Raw genomic sequence first — 7,292 nt, forward strand, 5'->3', positions numbered from 1 at the left:
TATCTTCTCACAATACAAATGAAAACTTTAATGCCTTTCATGATAAGATCAATACATTATATAATGAATGCTTCCATATAAAAACAAAATTCATTTCTACTAAAAGACTACAAAACCCTTGGATCTCTAGTGGTTTACTTAATTCTATAAAGTATAAATGTACGCTTTTTAAAAACTATAAATTGGGTTTGGTATCACATTCCTTTTATAAAAACTACCGTAACCATGTTACAAAACTTGTTAAAGATGCAAAGTCTAACTATTATCAAAATTTTTTTTGTAATTTCAGAAATTATACCAAAAAAATATGGAAAACAATAAATCAGATTAGAAATACTTCTAACTTGAAGCACGACAAAACAACCCTACAGTATAATAACTCAACTTTAGATAAGCCCCTTGACATAGCTGAGGCGTTTAATAACTACTTTTGCAGCATTGCCCCAGAACTAAGTGATAAACTACCTAACTCTCACATAAACCCAACCCATTATCTAAAAGCTAATTTTCAAAATTCTATGCTGTTGCCTGCAATATCTACTTATGATACCATAAATATTATAAAATCACTAAAAAATAAAAACTCTAGTATAAATGAGATTTCAGTTAAAGTACTAAAACAAAATTCTGATATATTTTCCATACCGTTGACCACCCTCTTTAACCACTCTATCTCAACAGGGACTTTCCCTTATATATTAAAAAAAGCTAGAGTCATTCCTATCCCGAAAACTGGCCCGAGTAATTATCCTAAAAACTACCGCCCAATCTCAAACCTCAGTATTTTCTCAAAAATCTTTGAATCCCTGATGAAAAATTTCCTGATAAGCTATCTAGAAAAAAATAAGATCCTAAATCAAACACAATTTGGATTTAGACGCAATCATAACACTTTCCAAGCACTAAATCTCTTTTCTTCAGACATTTACTCAGCTCTCGACAACAAGCTATCAGTCCTGTCTGTATTCATTGACTTTTCCAAGGCTTTTGATACTGTAAATCATAAAATTCTTTTAGACAAATTATATCATTATGGCATTCGTGGTCCCATCCACTCATGGTTTACAGATTACCTAACCAACAGAACCCAACAAACTGTATTTGAAGGTGAATTTTCCACATTAAAAAACAATCACCTTGGAGTTCCTCAAGGCAGTATCCTAGGCCCAATTCTTTTTTTGCTTTACATAAATGACATATCTGATATATTTACACACTCCAAAACCATCTTATTTGCTGACGACATGACACTTTACTTACCCGGTCCTCACCCAGAACAATTGATTACAACAGTAAATACAGAACTACATCAGTTATACCGATGGTGCATATCCAATAGACTTACCATTAATACCGATAAAACATACTTTATGTTGTTTTCATTAAAAAAATATCACCATCTACCTCCACTCCAGATCAATAATAATAATATCTCAAGATCCTCACACATTAAATTCCTTGGTGTAACCTATGACGATTCCATGACCTTTAAACTTCACATTGAAAATCTCACCCTAGGAATATCCAGACATATTGCCTTACTCCATCAGAGTAAAGACTTAATGCCTCCATACGTACTGAAGTGTATTTATTATGCTCACATCTACCCACTACTTGCCTATTGCAATCCAATATGGTGCACCACTTATCCTACCTATCTGATACCACTTCAACTCCAACTTAAAAAAATTGTTAGAATAATCACAAATAGCACGTACTTAGAACATACACGACTCCTGTTTAAACAAACTCAGTTGCTAAGACTAGAGGACATAACAAAAATGGCTATATCCATTCAAATGTATAAAAAAATGTATTCTATGCAAAACGATGCCCCCATCCATAATCATGATACACGTCACTGTGGCCAACTACGTCCTCCTCCCCATCGCATCTCAAAGTACCGTCAATCTACATTATACTTAGGACCTGTTTACTGGAACGATATCCCTCCTAACATTAGAAATTCACCATCTGTAGCTACCTTCAAAAACAAACTAAAACAACACATAATAAGTAACTACTAATAAATACTGATTAATGTTGACTCCCATCACTGTACCCAACTCCTTGTATGTGGCCATGTCTATAAATTATAACTTATTATATTTATCATTATTGTATACGCACTATGCATCATGTATTAAATTCATAATAATTATCTAAATTATTTTTTCATTATATTAAATTGTGTACTCTATTACTTGTTCCATTCTTTATGCCAATAGATCAATATCTATATGCAGACCCCAATGTATGTATTACTTTTATATATATATATATATATATATATATATATATATATATATATATATATATATATATATATATATATATATATATATATATATATATATATATATATATATATATATATATATATATATATATATATATATATATATATATATATATATATATATATATATATGTTACTTTTCTTTAATTTCTTTTATTATTGTTTACATACACAGGTGTATGATCGTTTATGCAGATGTATGTATCACTAAATTTACTCACTGCTGTATAAGAAAATGTATGTTGATATCTATTTAATCTTATAAATACCCTTAGAATCCTATGCAACATTTAAAATTATTCTGTACAACATTTAAGTACTTACTGTGTATTGTACCTTATATTAAGTCCAGTTTTGTTAGCTTAGGTTTAGTTATATTATAGTTTTAGTTTTGCCTGAAAAGCTTACGCTTAAAAAAAGGCTAGCCATAATAAAAAATTTATGGAATATAAATATACAATGTATGAAATGGCTATAAATAAATGTTCAAATGTTCAAATGTTCTCTCTCTCTCTCTCTCTCTCTCTCTCTCAATGACACACAAAGCATCATCCATCAAGGCAAACTGAACCAAAGAATTAACAACCACCACCGCCACCACCACCAGCAATAATGACGAAGATGAAACAGACCCATCCACATTCCTCCCTGAATCAGATGCAAACACAAGGCCCACTACTTCGCCTCAGTTTTTTTCCCTCCCTTTCTCTCTGCCCCGATAATGGTGTCTATAAATCAATGAGACTGGAAATATTCGAGTCTGCTGGTGCGGGGCCATTCCTTCCTTCCCTCCCCTCCCACTCACTCCTGGCCTCCACTACGCATCCCACTGGCTGCTCCTCCCCTTTAACTATGACTGTCCTTTGTTAACATTCAGAACATTGTAAAAAACGTTAGCATGGACACTGTAAAAAAAAAAAAGAGAGAATAAAACATTTCGTCTTTACTGTACTACAAAGCTATTTAATTGCTGTGGCCTCTTCGCTTGATAAAAAATGGTCTTGTATAAATTTAGATTATGATTTTGGGATGATATTAACGGCAATAGGGGTAATGAAATATTTAGAGAAGCTTTTTTTACGACATTAGTTTGTATATAGTAAGGGGATCTCAGCAAAAGTTTAGTGGTGTACGTGAAGACATTATCCCATCTCACACACGCACCTCGCCCATGTGCACTTAGTTTGAACATAGCAAGGCATCTCAGCAACAATCAAGCGGTGTCAAGCGGCGTCGTGAATGAATCATCTTAATTCACACACACCTCTGCTACACCACTGGCAGCTACACAAGCCTCAGCCAAAACTCACCACTCAACGCACCTTAGTCCTTATTATGAAACATTTCCGAGCCGCACCTCCACTACATCAAGGGGCTCTATTTATAGTTACACTTGTCTTTGAGGATGTTTTTTTTTTTTATGACTGCAGTGACATATTAACAAGATTTCTACATTATTCACAAGAGAAAAACTCGTGAGAATCCAGCTGATCATCTCTGTGGTCCTTCAAAATAGTCATGGTGAAAGAGCAAGAATACAAACCCTAGCTACGCACCATCAAAACAACACGAAGAGACACATCCACCTGTACAATAAGGAGTCAACAACCCAAATGAGCTCGACATAAATCAGCTTACACATACATACACATACAGTTACGTTCTTCCCTAATTAGACTGGTTAAGGTTACTCAAATATAACAACACGTCATTACCAATTAAAGGGGAAGACTACTGCAAAAGTGCCTGAAAATCTGTAAGTATGTAGGAAGCTTGTCTCGGAAAGGAAGGGTTAAGTATACAGAATTACCTCACCCCAATAATTTTCCTGATGAAGTCAAAGGCAGGTACTAAGAAAGGGAAGGATGGGAGGAGGAGGGAAGGACGATAAAAGAAAAGGGATGGAAAAAGAAGTATCTACGGGTGTGTACTAATTCAAGGTGTTATAATATCAAACAGGGTGAGGAATAGTAATAATAATGATGATGATAATAATAATAATAATAATAATAATAATAATAATAATAATAATAATAATAATAATAATAATAAATGGAATGGAGGTTCAAATTTGGTTAGGGTGTCATGCCAGAGAGAGAGAGAGAGAGAGAGAGAGAGAGAGAGAGAGAGAGAGAGAGAGAGAGAGAGAGAGAGAGAGACGAACACACAGACAAGAGAGAAGGGTGATGATGGGTGATCACTTAGCAAGAAGCTAAGTGATGATGGGAAACTAATATAAACACATCCCTCTCCCTCTCCTCCCCTCACCACCACCACCACCACCCCGATGAGCGAGAGCCACCAATGCATTAGTGCGGGCGGCGAGTCCCTGGTGGCCGGAGTCAATACTGCCGCGTGCTTAATGCTCACAGAGTCCACAACGCAGCGGTGAAAGGAGGGTGTGGAGTGTACTAACCCCCGCCACCCTCCCTCCACCACTCACTGCTCGCCCGCTGCTAAAATCCATCAGTCCTGCTTACCAAATGCTTCTAGGTAAGAGAGAGAGAGAGAGAGAGAGAGAGAGAGAGAGAGAGAGAGAGAGAGAGAGAGAGAGAGAGAGAGAGAGAGAAAACAGTACTCTAAAGTGTTAAGTCACACGATTATGAATATACAGTAAGAAGGGTATTCAAGAAGTGTGTGTGTGTGTGTGTGTGTGTGTGTGTGTGTGTGTGTGTGTGTCCCAGCAAGCAATAGGCGAGTGTATAATCATCCGAAAATGGCAGGGATTTCCTCTTTAAGGCAGACCTCCATGACCCCACTCAGCCAAGCAGGGAATATAAGCACCACTTGATCTGCTCTCATCCTGGCACAAAATAACACGCCCTGAATACCCAAGCTGCGGCCTTTTCAACACAACAATTGCCCCTCATGCCACCGAGGACGCCCTGCTGCATTAACGCCCGCCGCAACGCTAATGTGACGGTGGTGGTGGTGGTGGTGGTGGTGGTTGTGGAGGTGATGATGACTGAAACGACGATGAGGACGACATACTGTACTACTACTACCACCATCACCACCATCACCACTACTACTACTACTACTACTACTACTGCTATTGTTACTACTGTTGTTGCTGTTGATGCTACTATTACTGTTATCACCACTACCATCACCACTACAACTGCTATTACCACCACCACCACCACTACTACTTTTATTACCATCACCACCACTACCACCACCACCACCACCACCACCACCACTACTACTACTACTACTAACACCACCATCACCACTACTACTAAGGAACACAAATGAAGAACAAAGAACAGGTCTAGTCCGAATCTGACAAGGCTGTTTGTGATAAGCTGCACAATCTACTCTAAAGTGAGATATGTAAAATATTAAAGGTGAATGTTCCTTCCCACCTATCCACGGTGCAGCTTAGAAAAGTAGTATGAATATTTTGAAAGGCGCAAGATAAGAACTATCACTACTAACTGGTAAAAAGGGTTAAATCATGAGCAGCAACCTCAAAAACGGGACATCATAGTTATTATTATTATTGTCTCCTTGCTAAGTTTGATCCCTCCACAACTATTTGTTTCACTGGTGTCACAGAACTTTTTAATATTTTGTATACTTCTACTAAATCGTCACAAATGTTCAGTTCCGAGAAGCTAAATAAATTCAATTCTGTAAGTCCTTTATAGCATCTTTTTAGGCTTAAGATATAATTTTTGTAATGCTAAAACTAAAATTTGATGCATAAGTCGACCCAGCAGATTATAAAACTTTAACATATTTTCTCTTCTGATTTAATATTCAAGGCATTACAACAACAACAACAACAACAACAACAACAACAACAGAGGAAAAAAAAAGTAAAGGCAAGATAACAAAAAAAAAAAACACAAAAAAAGGAGAAGCAGAGCTAAGCTGCAACACCGAAGGGGAAGGGAGGGAAGGCGGAAGAAGAGGAGGAGGAAGAGGAGGAGGAGGAAGAGGAGGAAGAGGAGGAAGAGGAGCATAAAAGAGCATTACATCTCATTCGTTCTCATTACAGACCCTCCTGGAAGAGAGAGAGAGAGAGAGAGAGAGAGAGAGAGAGAGAGAGAGAGAGAGAGAGAGAGAGAGAGAGAGAGAGAGAGAGAGAGAGAGAGAGAGCAAACGGCAATTAGTATAGGGTGTAAAAAAGTTACATCAATGGTGGAATGAAGATTTAGAAGACAGCGAATGATGAGAGGAAGAAGAGGGAGTGACGATAAAAGAAAGGTGGAGAGAGAGAAATGTGAGAAGTGACAGATGAGATGTGGAAGGAAGAAAAAAAAAGTAGGAAGAAAGGAAGGAAGAGAGGGAGGGAGGCAGGAAGGAAGGGAAGAAGGCGAGGAGGAGGAGGAAAATGGCTGTTTACCTCTCATTAGGAAACAAGGAAGAGGAGGAGGAGGAGGAGGAGACAAATGTTACAGTTATGATGGTATCCCATGCTTCCTCCTCCTCCTCCTCCTTCTCTTCGTCCTTCTCCACCTTATTTACCTAAACTTCAAAATTATTACTGTCATTTTTTAGTAATTACTCTACCACAATAACAAGTAATGGTCATAAAGTAAGAAAGAATTAAAGATACACACACACACACACACACACACACACACACACACACACACACACACACACACACACACACACACTCACACTCACACTCACACTCACTCACTCACTCACTCTGTCTCTGTCTCTCTGTCTCTCTCACTCACTCTGTCTCTGTCTCTCTGTCTCTCTGTGTCTCTCTCTCTCTCTCTCTCTCTCTCTCTCTCTCTCTCTCTCTCTCTCTCTCTCTCTCTCTCTCTCTCTCTCTCTCTCTCTCTCTGTGTGTGTCTCTGTGTCTCTGTGTCTCTGTGAATAATTTTTGAGCAGAGAGAGGTACAAATAGTTGGTCCACTTGAGTGTATTACTGGCCTTAATGTTTCATTCAGTGTTCATCGTCTGGCAAACAGAAGATGAAGTAAATAAAGCAATATATTATGAATTGTAATATATATCAAGGTAATAT

Source organism: Scylla paramamosain, unplaced genomic scaffold (assembly GCF_035594125.1).
Source record: "Scylla paramamosain isolate STU-SP2022 unplaced genomic scaffold, ASM3559412v1 Contig24, whole genome shotgun sequence".
Classification (NCBI taxonomy): domain Eukaryota; kingdom Metazoa; phylum Arthropoda; class Malacostraca; order Decapoda; family Portunidae; genus Scylla; species Scylla paramamosain.